This window comes from Halichoerus grypus, chromosome 5 (assembly GCF_964656455.1).
Source record: "Halichoerus grypus chromosome 5, mHalGry1.hap1.1, whole genome shotgun sequence".
In the NCBI taxonomy this organism is placed as follows: domain Eukaryota; kingdom Metazoa; phylum Chordata; class Mammalia; order Carnivora; family Phocidae; genus Halichoerus; species Halichoerus grypus.
The window spans coordinates 152,849,954-152,867,128 of record NC_135716.1 but is presented as its reverse complement, the minus strand read 5'-3'; the positions used below and the strand labels follow the sequence as shown (position 1 = coordinate 152,867,128).

General features: G+C 40.1%; 1 protein-coding gene and 1 long non-coding RNA gene across 4 annotated transcripts in view; one reads left to right on the top strand and one right to left on the bottom strand.

The window, feature by feature from the left end:
* Positions 1-17,175, top strand: part of LOC144381934 (uncharacterized) — a 648,393-nt gene that overhangs the window by 216,219 nt on the left and 414,999 nt on the right. The window lies entirely within an intron of this gene.
* Positions 1-17,175, bottom strand: part of ZSWIM5 (zinc finger SWIM-type containing 5) — a 204,962-nt gene that overhangs the window by 39,780 nt on the left and 148,007 nt on the right. The gene's annotated exons all lie outside the window — the stretch shown is intronic.

Sequence of the window (17,175 nt, the reverse complement as noted above, 5' to 3'; positions counted from 1 at the left end):
AATTTTAGAATCTGGAAAGCATGTGGATGAGTGATAGCTAACTTAGCAGAACAGACAAAGTTGAAACCTCCACCAGCAGTTAGGAAAGCCCAGAAGCAGAACTGATTCATGCTGCAGAACCCTGCTGAAAGTGGGGCTGAAATTAGTAAAATTGGTTAGAAGTCTGTCAAAGGTCTCAGGCTCGCAGAGTTCCTCCTCTATTCAGGGTAGCTGAGTGCCTGCTCCTTCCCTCTCCTGGAAGACCAGAGCTTTCCTCACTGGGAGGGTTGATTCAGAGAGGCTCAGGATTGGAAATATTATGCACAGCCAAGAGTGGGGTGTCCATACTAAAAACTGAGGGATTCAGGAAGATACACATATTGAACAAATGGATATCCCCCAACCCAACCCTCTTTCCCCACTTGGTTCTAAGAAGACTGACAGGTTTATAACTCAGAAACAAGAGACTGGAGGATTCATCTCTGGAAATCAGCCCAAGGAGAAAAACACAGCAGATACTGTAGTTCGGGCTCTCCACTGAAAAAAGCCCAGCCAGATCATCCTCAGTTAAACTCACTAATTAACAAGGTCTCTCTCTCTCTCAAACACACACACACACACACGGCTTCCTTTTAGCTCTTAAGTGTTACTCTTAAATAGGAATGGACAGCTAAGAAACATTAGATATACGAGGAAAGCATCTTACATAAAGAACAGAGAACAAAGCAAGCATAAAGAAGAAAAGCCTGGAGGAAATACAAAAAAGGCAGAGATGACAGAAAACTTAAAAAAACCTTTGCAATTGATATCCTCAAAGTGAGAAGATACTGTATCTATGAAAAAAGTGCAGGATGCAACAACAAAAAAAATGGGCTTTTGGAAATTAAAAATATAATGATAAAAATTGATTAAAAATTAATAAGATGGTTGATGGGGCACCTGGGTGGCTCAATTGGTTAAGCGTCTACTTTTGGCTCAGGTTGTGATCCCAGGGTCCTGGGATCTGCACTGAGTCGGGCTCCCTGCTCAGTGGGGAGTCTGCTTCTCCCTCTCTTCTGCCCTTCCCCACCCCCCTCTCATGCTCTCTCTATCCATCTTGTTCTCTCTTAAATAAATAAAATTTTTATTAAAAAATTAATAAGATGATTGAAAGATAAAACTGAGGAAAACTGGAAGATAAAAGACAAAAACAAAAACAACAAAACAATGAGAAAAAAATAATAAAATTAAAGAAAATCAGTCTCCATTTAGTATGTTCAGTCACATGAAATAATCTAGCAATTTTACCATCTTCTTAAAGACATCCCTTTGGAACCCTGTATTTTCTTATCCCTGATCTAGACGGTCCTCTCAGCCTGCAGCATAGTAACCTAGAAGCTAATATCCAAATAACAGAAGCAGTTCCAGACAAAAAGAGAAAATAAAGGTGAGGAAATGAAAAAAAAAGTTCAAGAAAACATCTCAAATTAAGAGAAGGCCTACTGAGTATTAAGCAAATTAGATTTTTAAAAGTTTATCTATTTATTTATTTTTAGTAATCTATACACCAGATGTGAGGTGCAAACACACAACCCTGAGACCAAGAGTCACATGCTTTACTGAGCCAGCCAGATGCCCAAGCAGATTAGATTTTTTTTTTTTTTGGTTTCAGGAGTAGAAATGTATATATTCACCACTTACATATAATACCCAGTGCTCATCACAACGCGTGCCCTCCTTAATGCCCATCCCCCGTTTAGCCCATCCCCCACCCATCCCCCTTCCAGCAGCCCTCAGTTAAGAGTCTATTATGGTTTACCTCCCTCTCTGTTTTTATCTTATTTTTCTTTCCCTTCCCTATATTCATGTGTTTTGTTTCTTAAATTCCACATATGAGTAAAATCATATGGTATTTGTCTTTCTCAAAAAGACTGACTTCTTTTTTTTAAATTTTTATTCATTTATTTGACAGAGAGAGTGAGCACAAGCAGGGGGAGAGAGAGAGGAAGAGGGAGAAGCAGGCTCCCAGCAGGGAGCCCGACGTGGGGCTCGAACCAGGACCCCGGGATCATGACCCAAGCTGAAGGCAGACGCTTAACAACTGAGCCACCCAGGCACCCATCTGACTGACTTATTTCGCTTAGCATAATACACTGTAGCTCCATTTGTGTCATTGACAATAGCAAGATTTCATTCTTTTTGATGGCTGAGTAATATTCCTGTGTGTGTGTGTGTGTGTGTGTGTGTGTATGTACACCAAATCTTCTTTATCCATTTATCAGCCAATGGACATCTGAGTTCTTTCCAGATAGTGCTGCTATAAACATTGGGGTGCATGTGCCCCTTCAAATCAGTTATTTTTGTATCCTTTGGATAAATACTTAGTAGTGCAATTGCTAGGTTGTAGGGTAGCTCTATTTTCAACTTTTTGAGGAACCTCCATACTGTTTTCCAGAGTGGCTGCACCAGCTTGCATTCCCACCAACAGTGTAGGAGGGATCCCCTTTCTCCGCATCCTCGCCAACATCTGTCGTTTCCTGACTTGTTAATTTTAGCCATTCTGACTGGTGTGAAGTGGTATCTCATTGAGGTTTTGATTTGGATTTCTCTGATGCCGAGTGAGGTTGAGCACTTTTTCATGTGTCTGTTGGCCATCTGGATGTCTTCTTTGCAGAAATGTCTGTTCATGTCTTCTGCCCATTTCTTGATGGATTATTTGTTCTTTGGGTGTCGAGTTGGATAAGTTCTTTATAGATTTTGGATACTAGCCCTTTATCTGATATGTCATTTGCAAATATCTTCTCCCATTCTGTTAGTTGTCTTTTGGTTTTGTTGACTGTTTCCTTTGCTGTGCAAAAGCTTTTTATCTTGATGAAGTCCCAAGAGTTCATTTTTGCCCTTGCTTCCCTTGCCTTTGGCGATGTTTCTAGGAAGAAGTTGCTGCAGCTGAGGTCGAAGAGGTTGCTGCCTGTGTTCTTCTCAAGGATTTTGATGGACTCCTGTCTCACATTTAGGTCTTTCATCCATTTTGAGTCTATTTTTGTGTGTGGTGTAAGGAAATGGTCCAGTTTCATTCTTCTGCATGTGGTTGTCCAATTTTCCCAACACCATTTGTTGAAGAGACTATCTTTTTTCCATTGGACATTCTTCCCTGCTTTGTCAAAGATTAGTTGACCATAGAGTTGAGGGTCCATTTCTGAGCTCTCTATTCTGTTCCATTGATCTAAGCGTCTGTTTTTGTGCCAGTACCATACTGTCTTGATGATTACAGCTTTGTAATAGAGCTTGACGTCCGGAATTGTGATGCCACCAGCTTTGCTTTTCTTTTTCAACATTCCTCTGGCTATTCGGGGTCTTTTCTGGTTCCATACAAATTTTAGGATGATTTGTTCCATTTCTTTGAAAAAAGTGGATGGTATTTTGATAGGGATTGCATTAAATGTGTAGATTGCTCTAGGTAGCATAGACATTTTCACAATATTTGTTCTTCCAATCCATGAGCATGAAATGTTTTTCCATTTCTTTTTTTTTTTTTAAGATTTTAATTATTTATTTTTCAGAGAAAGCACAAGGATGGGGAGTGGCAGGCAGAGAGGGAGAAGCAGGCTCCCCACTGAGCAAGGAGCCCAACGTGGGACTCAATCCCAGGACCCTGGGATTATGACCTGAGCTGAAGGCAGACTCTTAACTGACTGAGCCACCCAGGCATCCCTGTTTTTCCATTTCTTTGTGTCTTCTTCAACTGCTTTCATAGGTGTTCTACAGTTTTCAGAGTACAGATCTTTTACCTCTTTGGTAAGGTTTATTCCTAGGTATCTTACGGGTTTTGGTGCAACTATAAATGGGATCGATTCCTTGATTTCTCCTTCTGCTGCTTTATTATGCATGTACACAAATGCAACAGACTTCTGTGTGTTGATTTTATATCCTGCAACTTTGCTGAATTCCTGTATCAGTTCTAGCAATTTTTTGGTGGAGTCTTTTGAGTTTTCTACATAGAGTATCATGTCGTCCGCAAATAGTGAAAGTTTGACTTCTTCCTTGCTGATTTGGATGCCTTTTATTTCTTTTTGTTGTCTGATTGTTAAGGCTAGGATTTCCAGTACTATGTTGAACAATAGTAGTGAGTGTGGACATCTCTGTTGTGTTTCTGACATTAGGGGAAAAGCTCTCGGTTTTTCCCCATTGAGGATAGTATTAGCTGTGGGTCTTCCATATATGGCCTTTATGATGTTGAGGTACGTTCCCTCTATCCCTACTTTCTTGAGTTTTTTTTTTTAATCAAGAAAGGATGCTGTATTTTGTCAAATGCTTTTTCTGCATCTGTTGAGAGGACCATATGGTTCTTATCCTTTCTTTGATTAATCTGGTGTATCACATTGATTGATTTGCAGGTGTTGAACCACCCCACAGCCCAGGAATAAATCCCATTTGATCGTGGTGAATAAATCTTTTAATGTACTGTCGGATTCGACTAGCTAGTGTTTTGTTGAGAATTTCTGCATCCATGTTCATCAAGGATATTGGTCTGTAATTCTCCCTTTTAGTGGGGTCTTTGTCTGGTTTTGGAATCAAGGTAATGCTGGCCTCATAGAATGAGTTTGGAAGTTTTCATTCCGTTTCTATTTTTGGAAACAGTTTCAGAAGAATAGGTATTAATTCTTCTTTAAATGTTTGGTAGAATTCCCCTGGGAAACCATCCAGCCCTGGACTCTTGTTTGTTGGGAGGTTTTTGATTACTGATTCAATTTCTTTGCTGGTTATGGGTCTGTTCAGATTTTTCTTTCTTCCTGTTTCAGTTTTGGTAGTTTATATGTTTCTAGGAATTTATCCATTTCTTCCAGATTGCCTAACTTGTTGGCATAAAATTGTTCATAATATTCTCTTTATAGTTGTTTGTATTTCTGCAGTGTTGGTTGTGATTTCTCCTCCTTCATTCATGATTTTATGTGGGTCCTTTTTCTTTTCTTTTTGATAAGTCTGGCTAGGGGTTTATCAATCTTGTTAATTCTTTCAAAGAACCAGCTCTTGTTGATCTGTTCTGGTTTTTTTTTTTTTTAATTTTCTGTATCATTTAATTCTGCTCTCTTAATTATTTCCCTTCTTATGCTGGTTTTAGGCTTTATTTGCTGTTCTTTTTCCAGCTCCTGTAGGTGTAAGGTTAAATTGTGTATTTGGAGACTTTTCTTGCTTCTTGAGGAAAGCCTGTATTGCTATATACTTCCCTCTTGCTGCATCCCAAAGGTTTTGGACTGTCATGTTTTCATTTTCATTTGCTTCCATGTATTTTTAAATTTCTTTAATTTCCTGGTTAATCCATTCTTTAATAGGATATTCTTTAACCTCCATGTATTTTGTGGTCCTTCCAAATTTTTTCTTGTGATTGACTTCAAGTTTCACAGTGTTGTGGTCTGAAAATATGCATGGTGTGATCTCAATCTTTTTGTGCCAGTTGAAGCCTGATTTGTGACCTAGTATGTGATCTATTCTGGAGAATATTCCATGTGCATTTGAAAAGAATGTGCATTCTGCTGTGAGTGGGGTATTAAAGTCCCTACTATTATTTTTTTAAATGTCTTTTTCTTTTTTTTTTAAGATTTTATTTATTTATTTGTCTGAAAGAGAGAGAGAGCACAAGCAAGGGGGAGAAGCAGGTAGAGGGAGAAGCAGGCTCCCTGCCGAGCAAGGAGCCTGATGCAGGACTCAATCCCAGGACCTTGGGATCATGACCTGAGCCAAAGGCAGACACTTTTAACTGGCTGGTATCCCAGGTATCCCAACTATTGTATTATTATCAATGAGTTTAAGTTTGTTACTAATTGATTTATACATTTAGCTCCCAAGTTGGGAGCATATGCTTCCAAGTCAGGGGCATAAATATTTAAAATTGTTAGATCTTCTTGTTGGATAGACCCCTTTATTATGATATAGTGCCCTTCTCCATCTCTTATTACAGTTTTTGTTATAAAATCTAATTTGTCTGATATAAGGATGGCTACTTCAGATTTCTTTTGACGTCCATTAGCATAATAGATTGTTCTCCACCAACTCACTTTCAATTTAGAGGTGTCTTTGGGTCTAAAATGAGTCTCTTGCTAACTGAACATAATAAAAAAAATAAAATGAGTCTCTTGTAAGCAGCATATCAATGGGTCTTGTTTTTTTTTTAATCTATTCTGATACCGTATGTGTTTTGACTGGAGCATTTAGTCCATTTACATTGACAGTAATTATTGATAGATATGAATTTAGTGCCATTGTATTTCCTGTAAAGGCACTGTTCCTGTAGATTGTTCCTTTTTAGTTTTTTTGGCTTTTGGTCTCTCTTTCCTGCTCAAAGGGGAGCCCCTTTAATATTTCTTGCACAGCTTATTTAATGTTCATGAACTCCTTTAGTTTTTGCTTGTCTTGGAAACTCTTTCTCTCTCCTATTCTGAATGACAGCCTTGCTGGATAAAGTATTCTTGGCTGCATATTTTTCCCACTTAGCATGTCGAATATATCATGCCACTCTCGTCTGGCCTGCCAAGTTTATGTGGACAGGTCTGCTACCAGCCTTATGTGTCTACCCTTGTAAGTTAAGAACCTTTTATCCCTAGCTGCTTTCAGAATTCTCTCTTTATCTGTGTATTTTGCAAGTTTCACTCTGATATGTCTTGGTGTTGACCTATTTTTGTTGATCTTGAGGGGAGTTCTCTGTGCCTCTTGGCCTTGAATGCCTGTTTCCTTTCCAGATTAGGGACGTTCTCAGCTATAATTTATTCAAATAAACCTTCTGCTCCCTTTCCTGCTCTTTGTCTTCTGGGACTCCTATGATACCGATTATTGTGCTTTGTGGAATCACTGAATTCTGTAAGTCTGTATTTGTGCTCTAATAGTTTTCTTTCCCTCCTCTTTTCAGCTTCATTATTTTCCATAATTTTGTCTTTTACATCTAGTCGGTTTTGCATCTCAGTTATAGCATTTTTTCTTTTGGCCTGACTAGTTTTTAAGTCTTTTATCTCTGAAGCAAGTGTTTCTCTGGTGTTTGTATGGTTCTTTCAAGCCCCAGCTAGTATTCTCATGACTGTTTTTCTAAATTCTTGTTCAGATACATTGCTTATATCTGTTTTGAGCAAATCCCTGGCTGTGATTTCTTCTTGATCTTTCCTTTGGGGAGAATTCCTCCATCTTGTCATTATGTCTAGGTGTCTGTGTTTTGTGTGTTATGAAAGCTTGTTATGTTTCTTACTCCTGAGAGTAATACTATATTAAGAGTAAGAGTATTAAGGGGTCATACACTGTCTGGGGCCTGGCCCTTCAGGAAGTGTTTCTGATGTATGCTGTGTGCACTCTGCTGTTGTGTTTTGTTTGCTCTTTCACACAGGTCAGTCCTCTGCAGAGTTTCTCCTTGCTTGCAGTGGGGAGTGTCTGGACCTTTAATTAGGTGTGCTTTGATTTGTTTCTTAAGATAAGCCTGAAAAAAAAAAAGCCTGATCCAAGAAAAGAGAAAAGGAAAAGGAACAAAAAAGCAAACAAAGAGACAAAAAGCTGTAAGCCTGATTCCAAAGAAAAAGAAAGAAAGAAGGAGGGGCGCCTGGGTGGCTCAGTCAGTTAAGTGTTGGGTTCTTGATTTCGGCTCAAGTAACGACCTCAGGGTCGTGAGATCAAGCCCAGTGTGGGCTCTGTGCTGTGCATGGAGCCTGCTTAGGATTCCCTCTCTCCCTCTCCCTCTGTCCTTCCTCCTTCTCCCTCTCTAAAAAAAAAAAAAAAAGAGGAAATGAAAAGAAAAAAAAAAAAGAAGAAACCTGATCCAAAAGATGAGAAAAAGAAACAAATCAACCAACCAACAAATGAACAAAAAACCATAAGCCTGATTCCAAAAGGAAAAAAAAAAAAGCCTTGTCCTATACCAGAACTGAAGCTGTTGCTTTGGAGCACTCTACGATCAACAGACTTGGTACATGCACGGGGCCTGTGTTGGTCCCCTGGGGGAGAGGCCCACTGTGCTGCCTCACAGTCAGACCTGCCCTAGTAAAGATGCCCCTGCCAGGCGCAGGGTGGAGGGGTTTGGTGTAAGGAACTCCAGCCTCCCCTGGGGGCTCTGTGTTTCTCTCTGAAGTCTGAGAGAGCTGGTGAGAGAGGGCTGGAAGTAAGAGTGGAAGATGGCATCACCCCACCTTCTTGTCCCCCAGGGAGCGGAACTTGAGGCCACCACAGTTCAGGAGGCCCTCACAGAAAAGCTAACAATCTCCCCTCCTGTGTCCCAGGCTTTTGTCAGATCCCAGCACCACAGTTCTCTTGTGTTTTATCTCTGGCTGGAGGCTGGGATTCAAAACTCCAGATCTTAAAGGACTTAGCAAGGTGCAGAGCACTCCCCTCCCTCGGAGGAGAGCCTCACAGGGCTGTGGCCAGCACTGTTCAGTCCCAGAAAAGCAGTCCCATGGCCGTGCAGGTGCCTGAAGTCTATGATGAAGCACCACCAAAAGCTGCAACCAGGTTATCTGCCCTCTGCGCCCACCTCTGTCCCCTGCTGTTGAATGGCCGCTCCATGATGCCCGGCAGGTCTTTTGTCCTTGGAGAGGCAATATACCCTCTTCCAAATGTACTCCAGGAAGGGGAACGTTCTCTCCCGGTGCAACCCAGGGGATCCCCATACCACGGCATATTGCTGTCTTGTGGTAACCTGACTTGTTGGTCTCTCTCCCACTCACGCCCTCTCTCCCTGAAAAGGTTCCCTCCCCACCACAGCACTTCGGCTTTTCTCTCCCCCAATTCACATGTCCAAACCTTGCATCTGCCACATTCTCTCCCCCCAATTGTGCAGACTGTTTTCTTAATCCTCAGATCAATATCCTAGTTGTTCAAAATTATTTGATGTCGATCTAGCTATGTTCCAGGGACAAGGCAAGCCCAAGGTCCCCCTACCACCCCTCCATCTTAACTTCTCCAAGCAGATTAGATTTAAAAAACATTTAGAAGACCAACAGTAAATGATATCACTGTGAAATTTCAGATTAAGGATGACAAAGAGAAAACATATGGTTACACAGAGAAAAGACATGACATTCTCCTGAACCAGAATGGCCTGGTACTTCGCAATGACAAGTGGAAGCTGGAGGACCATGGAGAAATGTCTTCAAAATTCTAAGGGAAAAGGACAAGTTTTCCAACCTAGAATTATATACCTATCAAAGTATCGATCAAAAGTGAGGGTAAAATTCAGCAATGCAAAATTTATTAATTACGGAAAATTCATCTTCCATGTACCCTATCTGAGGAAGCTACTGGAAAATGTACTCCACCAAAGCAAGAAAGTAAATCCACAGAGAGGAAGATGTTGCATTCAGAAAACAGGGGGTCCACATAAGAGAAAGAAAAAGAGAAGTCCTAGAATGATAGTGAAGAGCAGTATCTACATGACTACTCTGCAGCAGGTTTATAAAGCAAACAATCTAAACGAGGGATAGGAAAATAGACGGTTCTGGAAGAAATGTCTCTAACAAGCGAATAAAATTGATGATTATTTGATGTGATCAAATATATTATATGAAGATTTTAAATTACTGGTAGGCAATTTGGGGGTAAATTAATGATAACAACAGAAAAATCTGCAATCTCCCTAAAAGTCAAACAACAAACAAAAGTAATTATTAATTCCTGAAGGGGAAAAAAAGTTGTATAAGAAAGTACTACATGACTGTGCTACAAATATTTATTTAGTCATAATAATGTAAACATTTGGGGTGCCTGGGTGGCTCAGTCGGTTGAGCAACTGCCTTTGGCTCAGGTCATGATCCCAGGGTCCTGGGATGGAGCCCCAGTCGGGCTCCCTGCTCAGCAGGGGAGCCTGCTTCTCCCCCTCCCCCTGCTCATGCTCTCTCACTCACTTTCTCTCTTTCAAACAAATAAATTAATAAAATCTTTTAAAAAAATAATAATGTAAAACATTTAATTTTGATCTAACCTCAAATCCTAATACCATTATTTGAGAGAAGGAGGGAGAAGTTCATGGTATGTATGTATGTGTGTATGTATGTATTGGGAGCTGTAGACTCAATGAGAATGAGACCTCTCATGAGAACCCTTGTTCTTTCAGCCATGGGAGGACGCGGTGAAAAGATGGCTACCTGTAAGCCTGGAAGTGGGCCCTCGCTTGACACCAAATCTACCGATCACTTGATCTTGGGACTTTCCAGCCTCCAGAACTGTGAGAAACAAATTTCTTTTGCTTGTAAGTCACCTGGTCTATGGTATTCTTTTGTAGCACCCCAAACAGATTAAGACAGAAACTAGTACAAGAAATGGGGTGCTGCTATAACAAATACCTGAAAGTGTGAAAGCAGCTTTGGAACTGAGTAAAGGGTAGAGGCTGGAAGAATCTTGAATTGCATGCTAAAAAAGCCCATGCTGCTGTGACTAGACCTTTAAAGATGACTTTGGTGAGGTCCCAGAAAGAAAAGAGGGGACTTATAAAGTCTTAATCTCCTTAGTAATCCTGAACAGAGTGCTGGTAGAAATACGGAAGGTAAAGGCCATTCTGATGAGGTCTCAGATGGAAATGAGGAACATGTTAGTGGAAACTGCAGGAACGGTGATCCTTGTTACATAGTGGCAAAGCACTTGGCTAAACGGTGTTCATGCCCTAGCAGAAGGGAGAACTTTTGAGTAATGAAATTAGCTGAGGAAATATCTAAGTGAAGTATTGAAAGAGTAGCCTGGTTCCTCTTGACTACTTATAGTAAAATGTGAGAAGAGAGAAATAATTTAAAGATGGGATTGTTAAAAAGGAAGCAGAACTTAAATATTTGCAACCTCCTCAGCCTATCCATATTGAAAAGAATAAGAAGCCCTATCTGGGAAAGAATACTAACGGTTTGATCCTTAGAGAGGTAAATCCTCATCTTTCATTGTAGGAAGATAAAAGATAATATCTAGAATGTAAAAATCAAGAAAGAACAGGCATTCTGAAATATGAGGGCATATTAGAAAGGGCAGCCAAAAGATTTAAAATTACTCTGAGAAGTGGGAATTGGCAATGTGAAGGAATGGGGCAAGGGAATACTGTTCTTTATTTTAAAGTTTGTAGAAGTATTTGACGTTTTAATCTGTATACATGTATTACTTCGTTTTAAAAGATGAATAAGTGATAAACAGGAGTTCTTTGGGCAGAGAGATGGAGGGAGGGTGTATCCCAAACAAGGGGAAGGATATAAGCTAAGGCAAATATGCTCTCAGGAGTCATTTTAGTCCCTTTGGATATTTAGTCTATTGGATGTTTTCTCCTTCCATAGGGACTGTGAGCTCCTACCAATTACAAAGTCCTTTAGGAACACCAGGCAGCAGGAAATCCTTAATATGTAAGTGCATGAGGCAAAAAATTTGGAACAGTGTGGCATTAAGAAAGATGCATAAATATTCAGGTCATAAAAGAGTTACTTTCTCTACTTTTATTTTTTTTTAAAAGGTTTTATTTATTTATTTGACAGAGAGAGAGAGCACAAGTGGGGGAGCAGGAGAGGGAGAAGCAGGCTCCCTGCTGAAGAGGGAGCCAGATGTGGGGCTTGAACCCAGGACCCCGGGATGTGGGGCTTGGTCCCAGGACCCCAGGATCATGACCCAAGCTGAAGGCAGACGCTTAACGAACTGAGCCACCCAGGCACCCCCTCTACTTTTATGATTTAAGAATCCTAAAGGCCTATATAAACGTAATAAGAAAGAATTTTTTTCTTCACACTGTAGCTCCCCAATGGTATCTGTGTTACACAGTTTGCTGGTTCTTCTAAAATTAATGTAAGGGAGGGATATGGCCCTACCTACCAAGGAACAAAAATGATGAAAACGTGATCATTTAGGATGAGAGGAGTGCGAAAAACAGAATTTTGAGGAAACATTTAAGTCATGAGCAGAGAAGAAGGAGGAATAAGCAAAAGAGAAAGAGAGATAAGAGAGAGAAAAAACCCAGGAGAAATCAGTGACACACAAGCCAATTAGCAATGTCTAATGTAGCAGAATGTCAATATTAGTAACACACATTTACTTTACAGTTTATAAAGTGTTTTTCATTTACACTGAAGTCAAAGATTTTCACATTTAACCTTCACAAGTAGAATAAGAACCCCCCAAAAGCCATTAAATTTAGCAACTACAGGACTCTAATGACATTATGAATGGCAAAATCAATAAGATAATAGGAATGGAAAACAGATCAAGTGAGTTGATAGAGGCTTAAGAAGTAAAGAAACAGGGGCGCCTGGGTGGCTCAGTTGTTAAGCGTCTGCCTTCAGCTCAGGTCATGATCCCAGAGTCCTGGGATCGAGCCCCGCACTGGGCTCCCTGCTCAGTAGGAAGCCTGCTTCTCCCTCTCCTGTTCCCTCTGCTTGTGTTCCTTCTCTCACTGTGTCACTCTCTGTCAAATAAATTTTTAAAAATCTTAAAAAAAAAAAAAAGAAGTAAAGAAACAGGGTGCTAACTCAAGTCATCAAAGAGTTCCTATTTCTTAGGCATTTAGGTATTAAAAAGGGGATCCCTAGAAAGTGAGTACATGCACCTTCACTGGAAAGTTAAAAATGAGTTTTCTGTCTTATTAAGTCCTAATAAATTTGTTTCAAAAACATTCAGAGACTATCACATCTCCAAGAAAGAGCCAAAGCAAAAAATTCTGCAGTTGCTTGCATATAATAGCATTCATGGTTCATGGGACTGTGTTACTAGTATCCAAAAGCATATTTTCCAGCAACTTAAAAAAAGTGTCAAAAACTCTAACCAAAGGTTAGCTACTATGGAAATTAAAAAATCACATAATTATTATATAGTAAATATAATAGTAAAATAATAGCTACAATTTATTTCTTTTTATGGGCCAGGCATTATGTTTAACTTTTTTTTTTTTTTTTAAAGATTTTTATTTTATTTTTATTTGAGAGAGAGAGAATGAGAGAGAGCGAGTACATGAGAGGGGGGAGGGTCAGAGGGAGAAGCAGACTCCCTGCCGAGCAGGGAGCCCGATGCGGGACTCGATCCAGGGACTCCAGGATCATGACCTGAGCCGAAGGTAGTCGCTTAATCAACTGAGCCACCCAGGCGCCCTATGTTTAACATTTTATATACATTATCTCATTCAGTCTTCCAACTCTGGGGGAAGTCTTGGGCTGGCTATAGAAGGTAGGAAACAGGGAACCAAGTAGGACTCTTAGATTTTCTTCTTGAGCCACTAGATACATCTTGGTGCTGATACAGAGATGGGGACAACAAGGGGAAAATCAGACTCTGGCAGGAAAATTAAGAGTTCAATGATGGTCTTATTAAATTTTTTTTTTTTTTTTTTTTTAAAGATTTTATTTATTTATTTGAGACAGAGAGAATGCGAGAGAGAGAGAGCACATGAGAGGGGGGAGGGTCAGAGGGAGAAGCAGGCTCCCTGCCGAGCAGGGAGCCCCATGCGGGACTCGATCCAGGGACTCCAGGATCATGACCTGAGCCGAAGGCAGTCGCTTAACCAACTGAGCCACCCAGGCGCCCCAATGATGGTCTTATTAAATTTGAGATGTTTCTTAGAAGTGGTGGGTAGGTGGACACTGAGCCTAGAGCTCAGGAGAAAGGTCAGGGCTAGAGATATAACTTTGTGACTTACCTATATCTAGATGGTATTTAAAACCATGGCACTTAGGGGCACCTGGGTGGCTCAGTCGGTTGGGTGTCTGATTCTTGGTTTTGGCTCAGGTCATGATCTCATTGGTTGTGGGATCGAGCCCTTCACTGGCCTCTGCTCAGTGGGGAGTCTGCTTAAAGATTCTCTCCCTCTGCCCCTCCCCCCCCCACTCTCTCTCTCTCAAATAAATAAATAAATCTTAAAAAAAAAAACCACCCATGGGACTGAATATGATCACTTAGGTAGAGAATGTAGACAGGGCAGTGGGTACTATGGAGTACTCAATATTCAAAAGGATTGAAGAAAGGCAGAAGAGCCTGCAAAACAGACTGAGAGAAAGCAGCCAGGAATATAGGAAGAAAAACAGGAAGATGGGATTATAGAAGCCAAGAGAATAAGTTTCAAGAAGGGCACAGTCAATTTTATTGAAAATTACTAAGAGGTCAAATAAGATAACAACAGAGAAGTAACCATTGTATTTAACAATACTGAAGTCACTGGTGATTTTGACAAGAACAACTTCAATAAAGTGGCAGAAACGAGCAATGGAAGCTCAATTATAGTGGGCTCAAGATAGAATGGAGGTGAGCAAAGGGGAAAGGATGACTACAGGCAAGTTTTTCAAGAAATATTGCTTTGACTTCTGTACAGCAAAGGAAACAATCAACAAAACTAAAAGGCAACCTATAGAATGGGAGAAGATATTTGCAAATGACATATCTGATAAAGGATTAGTATCCAAAATATATAAAGAACTTATAAAACTCAACACCCAAAAACTGAATAATCCAGTTAAAAAATGGGCAGAAGACATGAACAGACATTTTCCAAAGCAGACATACAGAAGGCCAACAGATACATGAAAAGATGTCCCACATCACTCATCATCAGGGAAATGCAAATCAAAACTATAATGAGATATCACCTAACACCTGTTAGAATGGCTTAAATCAAAAACACAAGAAACAAGAGACGTTGGTGAGGATGCAGAGAAAGGAGAACCCTCTTACACTGTTGGTGGGAATGCAAACTGTTGTAGCCACTGTGGAAAACAATATGGAGGTTCCTCAAAAAGTTAAAAATAGAACTACCCTATGATCCAGCAATTGCACTACTAGGTATTTACCCAAAGAATACAAGAATACTAATTCTATGGGATACATGCACCCTGATGTTTACAGCAGCATTATCAACAATAGCCAATCTATGGAGAGAGCCCAAATGTCCATTGACTGATGAATGGATAAAGAAGATGTGGTATATATATACAATGGAATATTACTCAGCCACAAAAAAGAATAAAATCTTGCCATTTGCAATGACATGGATGGAGCTAGAGAGTTTAATGCTTAGTGAAATAAGTCAAGAAAGACAAATACCATATGAGTTCACTCAGATGTGTAATTTAAGAAACAAAACAAACAAGCAAGGGGAGAAAAAGAGAGAGAGGCAAACCAAGTAACAGACTTAACTACAGAGAACAAACTGATGGTTACCAGAATGGAGGTGGGTAGGGGGATGGGTTAAATAGGTGATGGGGATTAAGGAGTGCACTTGTGATGAGTGCCAGGTGCTATATGGAAGTGCTGAATCACTATATTATACATCTGAAACTAATATTACACTGTCTGTTAACCAAATGGAATTTAAATAAAAACCTAAAAAAAAAGAAATATTGCTTTGAAGGAAAGAACAGAAATGTAAGAATTGGTGGGGAATGGGAACATCAAAGGCACTTTTTTTGAGATTGAAGATATTAGAGCATTTTTGTATGCTGATCGAATTGGTCCAGTAAAGAGGGAGAAACTAATAATGCCAGAGAAAGGAGATAATTGCAGAAGCAAAATTCTTGAGAAAAGGAGATGGCACAGGACCCAGAGCAAATATGTAAGAATTGCCCTTTTATAGGAGCAGAGATACTTCACAGATTTTAACAGAATATAAAGCAAACCATATGGGTACAGATATGGGGAGATGAGAAAACTTCATGTCTGACTGCGTCTATCTTCTCTGGTTCAGGATCTGAAAGTAGTGAGTCCACTCCTCTAAATTCCTAGAATCCCTGCCTAGGCCCTCCCAAGTGAGCAGACCTTGTGAATAATAAGGAACCCTCAGAGTAGTAAGGGGAAGCATGCATGCACCATACTCTAGTGTCTCACCCAATAAGGCTTCTCTTAGTGCACTGGTTCTCAAATTGTGGTCTCTGGAACAGCAGTAACAGCATTCCTTAGAAATTTGTTAGAAATACAGATTATCAGGCCCTACTCCAACCTACTGAATTAGAAACTCTGGGGACAGGGCCCAGCAACCTGTTAAATAAGTCGGTAATTTTGAGAAGTTTGAGAACCACTGTCTTTGCAGAATCCTGAGGGTTTCTTAGAAGACTGAAACAGCAATTTCTTAGATACGAAAATGTCAGAAGCAAGAGCTTTTCCTAATGAACCTAAGGATATGACAAATGCTTTAAAAGCACTGGGAGCCAGCTGTGTTAACTTCTTCTCACCTACCTTTGCCTCAAAGGCCAAGCCCAAGTCCACAGCACAATCCCACGAGTATGACAGAAATTACTCCATGAGATTCAGGCCTCAGATGAAACTGACTCACTAAAGAAGGCTAATTTTAAATTTAAAAACATGCACTTTAGAGAAAAATAAGTACATAACAAGATAGAATTGAGGGAGATGTTGCAGAGGGATGCTTGATTTGGAGTCAAACATATTGCTGTTCCATGGGTAGAACCACCACGTGTGATCTTGAATAAAATACTTAACTCTTCTGAGCTCAGTTTTCTCATCTAAAAATATGAAGGTGCCAAAATCTTACCTTGGAAGGGAGTCCGTGGCTGCAATCCCTTCTGAGTAAAGAGTCTAGTAGTAGTCCCCAAGTTGCCATGTACTGTATCATGTGACCCTGGTCACAACAGGTTGGACCAGTAGCTTTAGACCAATAGTGCAACATTCCTATACTTCAGAAAGTGTGACTATGTCATGGCAGAGACAGTTTTCTATAATTTTATTCTGTAAATAAAAAGTAACCAGAGCTATCTCTGTTTCTTTGCAGTAAACACAAAATTACCTCATAGGGTTGTTATGAGAATTAAGTGAAAAAAATGTCAGTATAATCTGTAACACAGCGACTGGCACATAACACTCAAAAATGCAGCTATTCATTACTAATGAGAGCTCCAAAGCCATTAGTGCCACAGGTGAGATCAAAAAGCCTCAGCACCCAAAACAAAACCCCAAAGTAAATGAGTATAGTTGCAGAGTCATGAAGCCTCACTCTGCAAGGCTTTTAGCTCTGAGGCTATGAAATATATGCTCCAGGAGCTTCAGCCCAGAAGAACTCACTGAACTCCTAACCTGCAGCTTTCTCCTGTATTACTCTGTATGAGTGGAAAGTTTGTTGTTGCTTTCTGGCATGGAGGAAGTACGGAGGAGCTATATATTAGAACTTTTAGAATAGGTTACACAGAACTTTTCCAGTATAAGTAAAAGTGGGGCCATGATTGGATTCAGGGTATGGAAGATTCTGAAAACAGGGAGAGGAGTTGAGTATTAGCACTGCAAAACTGGCCTTGGAGTAGT